Source organism: Periplaneta americana, chromosome 10 (genome assembly GCF_040183065.1).
Source record: "Periplaneta americana isolate PAMFEO1 chromosome 10, P.americana_PAMFEO1_priV1, whole genome shotgun sequence".
NCBI lineage: Eukaryota > Metazoa > Arthropoda > Insecta > Blattodea > Blattidae > Periplaneta > Periplaneta americana.
The window spans coordinates 66,254,945-66,268,707 of NC_091126.1; positions in this window are offsets into that span (position 1 = coordinate 66,254,945).

Consider the following 13,763-nt stretch of genomic DNA (forward strand, 5'->3'; position numbering starts at 1 on the left):
CGGATAAGACTATAATGTATTGGCTCTTCCGACTTTACGGCTGTGAAAACTGGACAGTCGGGTAAAAGATAAATCAAGAATAACTGGCAGAAATTAAATATTTAAGAACAGCAATTATAAATGTAACAACTACAAAACAAATGTAGAAATTTTGGGTAATTTTGAATGACATCACCTTGGAATAAATTTTAAATTGTAAATCAAAATGGACATGTCAATAGGATGCACCACAACAGATATCCTAGATTACTAAAAAATTGCACCCTGGCAGGTACAAGGAACCATGGAAAACCACTGTAGAGACTTCTCGATCTCATAGTCTTAATATGAGACTGGAATGGGCCAATCTGTGGCCCAACTCCTTGGAAGCTACATGATTATGATAATTAAGATGAAAAAAGTGACAAATGTATGTTGGGGCAAACATAGCTGCTGTTGGCAACAAATGATTTTAAGTGTTTATAAATGTGTCAGTCTGTAAATCTGTTTATTCCTCCACCTTTAATGTGGCCTAGCTGTCATTCTGTTCATAGCAAGTAGCTCAGAATCATGTCATATTTTTTAAAGTCTTGAAACCTATTTTCCTTAGCCAATTGCTTTAGATTTTCTAAATTAGATTATGAAGTGTCATTTATTTATTGTAGCCATCTGAAATGGTAGAACTGTTTTCCATTGAATATTATTTCCACACATCTCATTAGTATAAAGGATTTCAGCAAGTCGTATGTGTACTATATTCTGATCATGTTCTTGAAGATGACAATTCAGACTACAGTATTTAAATGTTTGCATATATCAGGAATGCCAAATCACTAATGCAATCTGTACTCTGAAGAAAGGAATTTCGGTACCCCAAAATAATAATAAGATACCGATATGATTAAATTTTGAGACATTATTGAGAGTATTAAAGTTCAAAATATTAATTTCGTCATTGGTTTTATGAAAGCTCCTATATGACAGATCAGAGGATATTTTTTTCAGGAGAAAGAAAATAGTAATTTTTAGTGCTGTCGATCAAAATATTTAATCGAGTTTGATTGAGTTGAAAAAAAAATATTTTAATATACTGTAAGTTAATACACAATTATTGTTAAATTTAAGTTCTGTTTGGCGATAAGCATAAGTATGAAATGTTGTATATCTGTATAATATATTGTATCGTTATATTACGAAACAAATATTTTAATTACTTGCTAACATTTATTATGAGGCTTATAATTGTGTCAATTTCTCCGGGAATTTTTGAGACAAACATAAATAACAAAAAGTATGAAGACTCACCTAGTTAATGCTGCTTCATCCATGATTTTAAACATATGAGTCCATTCACATGCTCCGAATTAAGTGCCACTCTACATTTAGTAACAATGTTTCCTGCATCACTAAACACGAAAAAACTTTTTTCTGTCAAGCACTTCTCCACGATCATTTATTTTGAATCCAAACTACTTGGTTCACAGTTAGAAAATAACAGTACTCTTGTGCTTTTAAGTAAGCAATTTCCGAGAGAGGAATATTGTCGGAATTTTTAGTGTGAGTTTGTATTAAAATAATAATATCAAAGACAACCGATTAATTTTAATCGGCTCGATTATTCGATTAAATATTTTTGATCGATTAATCTTAGAACAGAAATTGATCGATTAATCCATTAGATTAATCGATTAAATCCCACAACACTAGTTATTTTATTATTCTTTATCAATTACTGTGGTTATCTAGCGTCTGAATGATATGAAGGTAATAATGCTGGCAAAATGAATTCAGGGTTCAATGCCGAAAGTTACGCAGCATTTGCTCTTAATGGGTTGAAGAAAAACCGCAGAAAAAATCTCAACTAGGTAAATTGTCCCAACCAGGATTTTAACCCGGGCCAGCTGGTTTTACGGTCAGGCATGGTAACTGTTACTCCAAAGCGGTGGACGAAAATTAATTAAGTATCAATAGGCCTACATAACAATATTAGATAATTCGATAGAAAACGTTGGTGACTATGATGACATCATTGATGATAAGTGTAGGCCAGTGTATAGATAATTATACAGTATGGACACTTCCAGTCGGTACCCTTGATGTAGCAGGACTGATTTCAATTACCTTCAAACCAGTTTGAGCGTGGGATTCTGCTTTCTCTCAGGAGTTTGCACTGACATCACACCAGCTAGCAGTCGACACAGCAGAAATATAACACAATTAATACATCTAGGTACATTATGTACTCAAAATAAAATTGGACTGATGAAATAAAAAATCCTTTATTAACTATAACGTCTAGACTCTAGAGTTCCTTTATAATGAGAGTAGAGACGTTGACTCCATCAACAATTACAATATGTAATGATTTGATAGCGCTGAAAATGGAAAAACAAAACTCCTCTGACAAGTAAAACCAGATACCTATATTATATTGTATAAAAATATTAAACGAATTTGATACATGATTTTATAATGTATGTTATTTTATAATATAATTTATTATATATAAAAATATAAACAATTATTATTACAACTAGTTTGTCACTGAGAAATAAGGAAAAGCTGTTAACTTGAATTTATTTGAAGCAAAGCGGTACTGGATTATGCAGTAAAGTAGGCGATGTTTGAATGCTGTGTCTCAACTCTATTCTCATTTATTATCTTAGTGTGTGCTCAATTACACTAACCTCTAGTGCTTGAAAGTGGAACTAAACGCCAGCGCACAGAGATACAAAACACAGGAAAATTCGCTCAGTGTCCATTCCTTGTAATCTCTATTTGCTGTTTAGGTCTATTGATATTTAATTACTTTTTATCCCTCCTGAAAAATTATGCTCTGTACTGTCACATAGGAGGTTTCATAAAAGCAACGATGATATTGTAATGTACCTATCCAGTCTTACAATCATATATCAAATTGCGCAAATTAAAAGTCGTTTGAACATTTTCGCATGACTAAGCCATCACACTTTATCTGTATTCACATATTCACACTGATTGTGCTTGTAATTTTCTTCTTTCTAGCTCTCTCCAGTATAGTCACGGTGATATGCTACTCTGAACCATGCTCCTCCTGCAGTCTCCTTGAACAAGTAGCACTATCATCATGTTGGTCTGCCTTGACCTCTCTTACCTGTTTTTGGGTCCCATTCCTTACATGCGTAGATTCACTTTGACTGGTCCATCCTCAGCACGTTTCCACTTCATTTCCACTTAAGCTGCAAGGATCCACTGCATCATCCAATTATCTTCTGACCAGAGTTGCGGTGGGAAGTGCCTCAGCCTATAAAGCATTGCCTATGGCCAGATGAGGAAGTGGGCGGGGTTAACTGGTTTTGACATGACTTACGCGGCACAGTTAGTGTTGTTTGAACAGTGCAAGCAACTACATGTGTACAGTCTGCTAAGAATAAATAGCAAATAATAGGTCTAATTATTCTTTTCCACATCGGGTGTTTATTTACCATTCGTATGTCCATCAGAATCTGCTTGTACTATCAGGAGATTATTTCAAGAGAAATTCCCAGGTGATCGAGTTTCAAGTTGTGATACAATTCATAAATCAGTTAATAAATTTCGAGGAACGGGAAGTGTTCAAAATAAGAAGTGAAGAAGGTAACACACAGTGCTCACAGAAGAAATTTTTGATAACATTGGACAATGCCTGGAAAATTCCCCTAAGAAATCTCCTAGATGTCAGAAATATGTGGAAAATGGAGGCAAACAGTTCCAGCATCTCCTTGCGTGTCATGGGTGAGTACATAACTTTTAAAGTTTATTAGGCAGTCACTATAGCATAACAAGTAGCCTCTGAACTACAGACTTGTGTATTGTCGGCCGGCAGGAACCGGTAGTTTATCGGTCAGCACAACCCATGCTGCAATTTTGGCCAGACGATAATTGGATGACCTAGTAGATGTTATGTCCTTGACACCTGTCAATTTCATAACTTCTATGTTGCTGATTTTGTCCCAGTGAGATGTGCAGAATCCCTCTCCCCATCTCTTGCTGACTTGTACCACCCTCCTTTGCTTGTTTGTTAAATACCAAGTTTGATAACCGTAGAGTACAACTGAGAACACACAGTTCTCCAGGATTTTATTTCGAATTTAGTTATTTGATGTTTGTTCATAGGTATGAATTTTAGACTCAAAACTTTGCACCCAGTCAGAACTACGCGTCTTTTTATCTTTACGTTTGGATCTTGGTGTGCAGTTACAAGTTGGCCGAAGTATGGTAGATATTTCTTGGTTGTGTTGTCTACTATGATAGTGATGTCGCACGTGATTCAAATCGTGATAAATGAGGACAAAAATATGTCTATATTCCTAATGAATTTCACTGTTTAGGTCAATAATTATGTCTTCCTTATATAATATTATGAATATATAACACATTTTAAATAAATCTTTCAGGGGTCTTCAGTTTAGAGTGCGTAGAAAAAATTACTGCAGATTGTGTTATTTAATGTAAGAAAATGTTATAAACAGATTTCATTACTTTTTGTCCTGAAATATAAAACAAGTGATGAAAAAAATAATTTTATGTGTCAAAAAGGCAATTAAAAAAATAGGGGCACCAATTATTAATATATGATGAAAAACTACTCATCTGACATTCCCAAACTATTTAAAAATGTTGGCAAATGTACAACAAATTTTGATGGTGAACTTGAAACTATTTACGCAGCTCTCCAAAATGTTTTTCCTTGGTTACAGAAATGCAAAAATATAGTTCTCTTAACTGATTCCAAAGCTGCAATCCAGGCAGTTAGTACAACTACTTTTTCTAAATCAGAAAAAATTAAGGAAATCCATTCTATATTAAGGTAGATTCTAATTTAAAAGACCTTAGTTCTCCAATGGATTCCAGCCCATTGTGGAATATATGGTAATGAGAAAGCTGATATGTTGGCCAAGAAAGGAACTAGAATAAACGTAAAGAAGAACTACAGTTTTTCATATGAGTCCATAAAACGAGTTATCAAAAGGAAAATTAACGGCAATTACCACACTAATTCTCCAAGTGAACATCAAAATTCAAGATGGAACAATTTACTATAAGATTTAAAATCCATTCCTGATCTAACACGAAAATCTGCTGTGGCATGTTCAGACTGATTACTGGTCAGGACTGTCTTACAAAACATCTACATCGAATTGGCTTATTGGGCTCTGCTAAATGTTTATTGTGCAATAAAGAAGATGCCATGGACATTGAACATCTAAAAATCTGTGAATCTCTGGAAAATTTTATGGACCTTACATCTAAATATTGGGAAGCAAGAAGGAGAATGATTTTGAACTTTAGACAGACACACACACACATTCCCAAACTGCTGAATGTAGGTTATTTCTGCCTATACTGATGAAACATACAATAAAAAATTGTTCTTTTGAAACAGTCAACCAGTTGATTTTTTTTATTTTAGTAAGTTATTTTATGATGCTTTATCAACATCTTAGGTTATTTAGCGTCTGAATGAGATTAAGATGATAATGCCGGTGAAATGAGTCCGGGATCTAGGGCCGAAAGTTACCCACCATTTGCTCATGTTGGGTTGAGGGAAAACCCCAGAAAAAACCTCAACCAGGTAACTTGCTCTGACTGGAAATCGAACCCGGGCCACCTGGTTTCATGGCCAGATGCGTTGTTACTCCACAGGTGTGGACTCAACCAGTTGAAATATCTTGGTGTTTTGATAGACAATTCTAATGACAGAAAACATGAAATACTTAACAGACTACATAATGCGAACAAAACTTTTTATGCTGTTCATAAATTATTATATTCCCATTTTTTAATCAGAAATTTTAAAAAATCATTTTGTGCAAAACACTAATCCAACCTGTACTATTATATGGATCGGAAACATGGAGCTTAACTAAAAAGGAAAAACACAAATTAATGGTTTTTGAAAACAAAGTGATGAAAATTTTTGGTTCAATTTTTGACCCACTTGAAAACAAGTGGAGAATTCGACATAATTATATTCACAAAATTTATAATCAATCGTCAATTTTAGATGTAATACAGACTAGAAGATTAAATTGGGCAGGGCATGTTATATGTATGGGTGACTCCAGCAGCGCAAAACAAATATATGTGGACACCTTTAACAACACAAGGCCACTGGAAAGACCTCGAAGTAGTTTGAAAGATGAAATTCAGAAGGAATGCATGGAAATGAGAATTACCAAAAGCAATAGCAATAGCAAGAGAGAGAATAGAGTGGAAGCGTTTTTTGAAATCAACTTGAAGTCGATATGTTCCATAATGCCCTTTGATTGATTGATTGATTGATACCGATAAAAATGTAGCTGAATATTGTCAACAAATCACAATAATTGTCACTCCCACTATCACTGTCACTGCCACTATCACTATCATAATGACTATAACTAACATCATTATCACAATCATCCTCTTTATCACTGACTAGCAGGAGTTCACAAACTGATGATGATTGGTTTGATTTATGTTTTGGAAGATTCTGATTGAGATCAGAGGATATGAGCTTAAAAGTTGTCTTTGAAAAAGATCAGAATTTGTGTTGATAACTTATGTGATGATATCATGGTATGATGGTTCTCTATACTGTATTTCTATAGTCTTCATGCCTGGTATACAGTGCATCTTCTGAGAGCATTCCGCTAGGCCAGAGCTATCTTCTTGCATGGGCACTGTATACACCACCCTTCATTTCTCCTTCCACAAACATTCTACCTGTCTGCATGTGCATACAGCAAGCAGAGGTTGAACTCGGTACCATAGCGTTCTAATCAGGGGTGTGTAAATTGGTGAAATATGGCGAATAAATTGCATATTTCTTTTTAATTTCAAAGAAACATGAGAACAAGACTATTTTGTTATTATGAATAAAAGTAAAATTCAATGCCTCAACTGTTCACTTGAGATTTATATAAAACATAATATCAGCTGGCACTTCGATCTTGAAAATAAGAAGGATTTTGACGAACATAAACGTATAGGGAATAGTTTAAAATAGGATTGTTAAATATGGTTTATATTGATATAATAATTATTGCATGCGATAAAGCAATGTGTTATTGTAATGTAATTTGTTGCTTAGTTTGAAATAGTGAGAAAGTTTTCAAGAATCTACAAAAATATTTTGTTAATGAGAAAGCCAATCCACAATCACTAGTATCTAAATCTGCATTTTTGAACATCTAGCATTGCGCCTATTGAAGTATCTGTAATACTTTTTGTGGTGTGGTTAATAGGTATTTTCGAAATTAAAATGGTAAAAAATTTAATGATACAACTGTATAGGATAGATTTTCTAAAAGTACTCTTCATGCCATTATTAAAAGCAGGGGCGGTTATTCAGGTGAAGTAGGTGAAGTACCATTTCACCTATTTACGTGTAAAACACAATTTTATCTCGTATTAATAATTAATTCTAATTATTACTGGTACCGTATTTCTAAAATAAAAAAAGTTTTCTTTTCAGTCGTTATGAACAGTGTTTCGTTGTACAAATAGTACCTATAACCGTCAGCAGAATAGAATAATGTCAACTGTTATGAGCGCCGAACGGTGTCTATTGGAACTTGCAATACTGTAGAGGTGAAATTATTTGGGTTCCCATTCTCATACAGCACTTGGTTTCCATGGTAACGTGACGTCACGCACTAAAGAAAGATTGTATGAGTGAAGTGCGTTTCTGAGTCTTTCAGTTACGAAGAATTGTCAGACTTGTAGGTGGAGTAACCAGTTTGCAGATCTAACGGTACTAATAATAGGGAAGGGTTGCAGCTGGTCTCCAAGGCCAGGAGCTATTGTTTAAGGGCTGTGAAATTTTATAGTATGTACTACCTGACTCGAGAATTGTATTCTCATTCCCTGTGTCTTAGCAGTCACTCCTGCAGTGGTAAATTAGCTGGCTCTATGTTATTTTATCAGGAATACATCACACATACATTAGCAAAGTTTAAAAGTTGTTTTCCACGGCGTGTATTATTTCTTCTCATGAGCTCTTGTATTTGAAAGTTTAACGCGCGCATAAATGTACACATGTAATTTAATACTATGTACGTATATATTTACTTATTATTTAATGTGTTTAGAGTGTACTAGTGATAAGTATGTAGTGTATTAATCCTACATCTAAGTGTGTATTATATGTTTAATCAAATACGAGTACTTAGGTACCAGTACATAGAAAATGTTGATAAATGAGTGCGAAATATGTATCCCGAAAATGACATAGTTGTAATTTATTAGAAATGTCGTTTTGTAGACTTAAATATGAGGATAAAAAATTCTTGATGATCTACAGTTCCATTTGTTCTTTGTTTTAAAAAGTGCTAAGAAAATAGAGAAGTTGTATAAAACAACTTTGAAAAAATTCTTCCGATGAAAGAAGTTTTCTGTTTGAAAAGATTGAAAATTTCACTCGGAATGCTACATCACAGGAGAGACTTTCATCATTAGCCCCATAGCTTTGCATAGAGATATACTGTCCATCCTCAGTTAAATCAGACATTTTATGTAGACATCATCGACAGGTTTGCTGCTTTAAAAGATAGGAGGATTGACTTGGTATGTAAGAAATTGGTTGAGTTCTGAAATAAATTAGTTTTCCTGTTTGCATGTGTTCTAGAACTATTAAAATTGTACGTAGTTTATGATTAGTAGGCCTACTCATTATATTGGTAAAACTGTTGATGCATTTGTTTATGTGAATAGCACTTCACCTATTTTTTTGAAGGCGAGCCGCTACTGATTAAAAGTACATTATCATGTGATTCTACACTCGAAATGTGTTCTACCAACTAAGAAGAAATTTGAATTCGGAATTTCATTTCCATGGAAACATCTTAACAAATAATTATTTTTTATTTGTTACCCCTCTTTTCTTAGGCGTCTATACATGTTGTCCCTTATAAACTGATGGTAGATATTCTTTCGGCCCATGAACTCTCATCCATATTTCCTCTCATTCATAGTCGGATCATGCCTCTTCTCCAGGTGATTCATGTCGCACCTCGTTTCTATTTGACCTTTGAAAAATGGCATTATAACGTGGCTTAGAACTAATAAACTCGACTTGCACTTCGATGGTGTTGTACGAGCATGGATCAATACCCCTTATGTCACCACCATACTATACAGATTTAAATCCGATTGAAATAATATGGTACTTGGTCAAGCAAAGAGTAGCAGGTGGAATAGAGATCTGCACGGGCTCTGCTCAAGCCTGCGGACCTAGGTCCGTCCCAGTCCATGGGCTGGGCTCGGGTTGAAATTCACTTATGCTTGTCGGGTTCGGCCTGGGGTCGGGTCTTAAAAAAATGCATTCATATTTTGGGGAGGTGTTAGTTGCGTCCCCGTAAACATGTTGACGAAACATTAATACGTCAATTGCGTTCGGAGTTTTTTAAATATATACTTAAGTTGCATCCACAACTACCTGCAGGTTTAGGATGTTATGTTAACTTCTTAAAATTAATACAGGGACATCATTTTATTTTTACAAACATTTTTAATATTAACCTGGCTATACCTTTAGAGAACCGGAAACACCGTTCGCTACCTTCTTCCACGACTGGAGTTCGATGATACCGGCGTAAAACACAAACAAATCACTTTACTAGGTATAGGAGGGTAGAAAAGTACTTCATCCATTTACGTAAACTAGAAAATATCGCGATTTTGAGTTCGATAATTTTCATTAGGTTTTTGTTTAATCAAAATGCAGTACTGTATTAAGAATAAGTGTTTTTACTCACGAACTGAGCTATCCATGCGAACGTATTCATTATGCAGTGTATATTATACTGTGTACAGCCCATTAGCATACAATATAGAGAATGAAGTTCAATTGAAAAATAATCGTAATATGGATATTTAAACACATTTTTGAAAATGGTGGTTGTTCATTTCGATACACGCTTCAATTTTTTTGTGCATATTATCGCACTATAGACTATTGCATCTAATTCCAATTGCCAGTTTCGTCCTTCGTGCTAGTAACTCATGTTGAAATAATTCTGTACCTACTCTATAAAAGAGTACCTTATGTACTGTAAATTCAATCTTCACTTCTGCCCGACCCGCACAGATAAAATTACTCAGACATGCTATCTACTGTGCGTCCAAGTGGTTATGCCGCAGGATCGTAGTGACAGTTAATTACTTAACGAGGCCCTTTCATTTAAGTTATTTTAAACAGTTGTATAATATTACGTAAACGTCCAATTCCTAACAGAAATTAATGTTTTCAGAAAAGAGCTAAGACAGCCCTGCTTTTACAGAGGGGCGTGCAGAAGCAGGTGGGGGAAATCGGGATGCGACGTAGGCAAACGGACAGTACCTGTGCGAAAATATGATTCAATATTGAAAGTTCTTTCGTCACTGGAAAACGCGAACATATTTCTGGAACGTACTATACTCAATAACTCAGTGCTGTTTACTATATGCAGCCTTGATTCTGTCTGGAGAACAGTTGAAACTTCATTAGTAGAAGGGGTGGGAGTGAAGTACATTCAAAAACTCAGGTACAATAAAAATTGAAGTAAAAATAAAATGATGTCCCTGTATAATCCAAGGATGCGTTCTGCGACAAGACAAGATAAGACAAAACCAAGCACTGTATAGAACGCGTTCTACTACGTCATGTACAATGTAAAGGTAAAATGGAAACGCATAAGAATTATGCACGAGCCATGGAGTCAATGACAAGTGAGACCTTTATTTGTGATCGATGGATTCAAATTTAGACATCACAAGGATCTACAGAACAATATTTCGAGTTGGGCATGCTGCATGAAATCAGTAAAATGTTAAAAATGAAACCATTGAAAGCAATCAAGACCACAGCCATAACAAATCAGACCAAGTATTAATCAACAGTAGGCTATAGGCAGAATTTGGAGCAACAACAATGAGAACGACTAATGCTTGCGTGTCATTTCATTCAAAAGGTAATAGCCTATTATTTTATACTGCTCACCCATAGAAGGTTTAAAATAAATACAAAGCGAAACATACTTAAAACTACGTATTGATAGAGCTCTGTCATTTAAACAGTCAAGGAGGGAGAAAGAAGCTTTTATTCGTAAAAACATGATTGATTTGCACCAAGGTCATATAACAAGACTGGATTTCATCCGGAATCTGTCATTTAGGTTTCAACCAATACGATTGTAATCTTACAGTGAAAATTCAACTCTTGAATTTTAATACATTTTATGGTAAAAAATGACACTACCCACATTGTATGATGAAGATGCCACAAACAACATTTTTAATTTACCTGTAACGTTTAAATTGGTGATGTTACAGCCAGTCCTAAATTTGTAAAATGGGAAAGGACGGAATGACCTATGATCCAAAAAATATAGGGACGCAACTGATGTATGACCCAAAAAAATATAGGGACGCAACTGACGTATAAAACTGACCGCGGGTCGCAATCGCCTGTCCTTGCATATTTTTTTCGCGAAATATATGCCGATTAAAAATAATGCATACACAATTAGATGTCCACCTGACACCCATCCAGAATAATAGATTACCGATATCGTAAGTTATTGCTTAGTTCGACTTCGTATTTCGTAACGGCATTTGTCTCGTCTCTACTTTGTCATAGATACACAGCATTGATTATTTGTTTCAGTGATAGACTGATACTCTTGTTTCTCATGCTTTACTGGAGTGATATCTCTCGCAGCTGTTCCTGAACCTTGTGGCCTCTAGTATCTTTCCATCACGATCAGGCCGAGGATCAAACCTGGGCCGACGAGATGAAACATAGAGTTATAGATTATTTTTTCCAGTACCACTGCCATTTATCTCTCTTTGAATAAACCGCGACGAACACCCACCATAAAGGACGGCCGATTCGGCGACATACAGAGCAGATGTCAAATTTTTCGAAACGGAAATTTAATAAAAGGGAAATTGTAGAGAGTGGTGCAATGACAAGGGAAAAACAGAACACCCAGAAATACTCTCACGGCCTTAGCTTTGTCGACCAGAAATTCAAATTCGCCGTCGTCGAGATTTGAATTCGAGTCCAAGGTCGTCGTAAGCCAGCGCTCTACTGAGCTACCAGGACGCCTACTCTATAGCCTATAGGTAAATTTTAGATTTAGATTGTAACTGTATAAGCTATTCGGTATCTCGTGAAAACTACCTACACGTCAGGGGAAGAAGAAAGTGGACTGAGAAGCTTCCCTCCCTCACTACGCTTCTACTTGGGACAAGCGAGCTCACTCCCACCATAAGGTTCTCACTACCGATTTAGTATAATGCGTTTCAGTCTAAAGAAAGTAGAAAACAGTACTACGTGGTCTGTTTTTGTAACGAGAATCCAAGCCCTCGCGTCGGCCTCTGTAGCGTGGTTGATATAGTGCTGGCCTTCTATGCTCGAGGTTGCGGCCCAGGTCGATGGCATTGAAGTGTGTGTAAATGCGACAGACTCATGTCAGTAGATTTACTGGCATGTAAATGAACTCCTGCGGGACAAAATTCCAGCACACCGGCTACGCTAATATAACCTCTGCAGTTGCGAGCATCGTTAATTAAACCTTAATTTCATTTTCGAAGCCCTCGCATATCGGTAAGGCATCATGTCACAAACACGTTCACGCCTAAGTATTTTTGACAAAGTAAATATTATTCAACGCCTAGAAAACGGCTCAAAAATTAAGGATATTGATGGAGAATTTAAGGCAATATTTATTTACCTATTTACTAATTTATCTACTTATTCATTCATTCACTCGCTTATTACTTATGTATTTAGTTATTTATTTATTTACTTTTGTATGTGTTTATTTATTTGTTTAGTTATTCATTTACTTATTTATTTATTGAAGTATGTATGTATTTATTTATTATTTTTTATTGTATTTTAAAAACAAATATATTCTAGGAAATGAAATTAATTTGTATTAACGTTGTATCAGATTCACTTTTTACAATTAATTAACCACTCTCAAATGCCCATCCCGTTCGATGTTTTTCTGTCTATAATATTCCTCGACTTTCATGTTCTACCACTTGCCGATTGCAAGGGACTTGATCCGCGTGTTGTATCTAAGTAGATGAACATTGAATTTCTCTTATATCGACGATAAATAAACAAATAAATAGATAAATATTATCTTAAACTCTCCATCAATAGCCTTAATATTTGCTCTGTTTTCTAGGCGTTAAAGAATATTTACGCCCGCAAGCATTTGATTTCACAAGATAACGAATATCCTATACGTAGGCTATCGTAAATATTTAGTAAATTAGAATAACCTTGAACTTCCAAATTTCACAAAAGAGTCGAAATAAAAATCTTTCTGTGGAATAGGCTAACAGAAACTTTGGCAACATTATTACAGCTATCCGTATTTGATTCTGGTTGGAGTAATCGTAGGGGCGTAAGAGTGACTTTTGTAAGAGAGATACACGTCAATCTTATATTGAATGTCTTATAAAATTTAAGCATCCTCAGATCGGGAATCCATCTACGTATGCTTAATCATACTGTTAAGCCTCGTCTATGGCTACAGTGCTACTAGCGCGCTGGCCTTCTACCCAAGAGCCCTGGTTCGATCGCCGGTTAGGTTTGGGTGGAATTTGTGGTGAACAAAACAGACACTGCAAAGGGCTTTTTTGGGGAGGGTACTCCCGTTTCCCTCTTTCATTCCACCAACACTCTCATTTCAATTATCTCTAATAGTAAACATAGGCTGGGGTTATGTCTTATGGTAGTACGAGTTTCCGACGCTGGGCTCTGGGTTCGGGCTCGTCTCTAG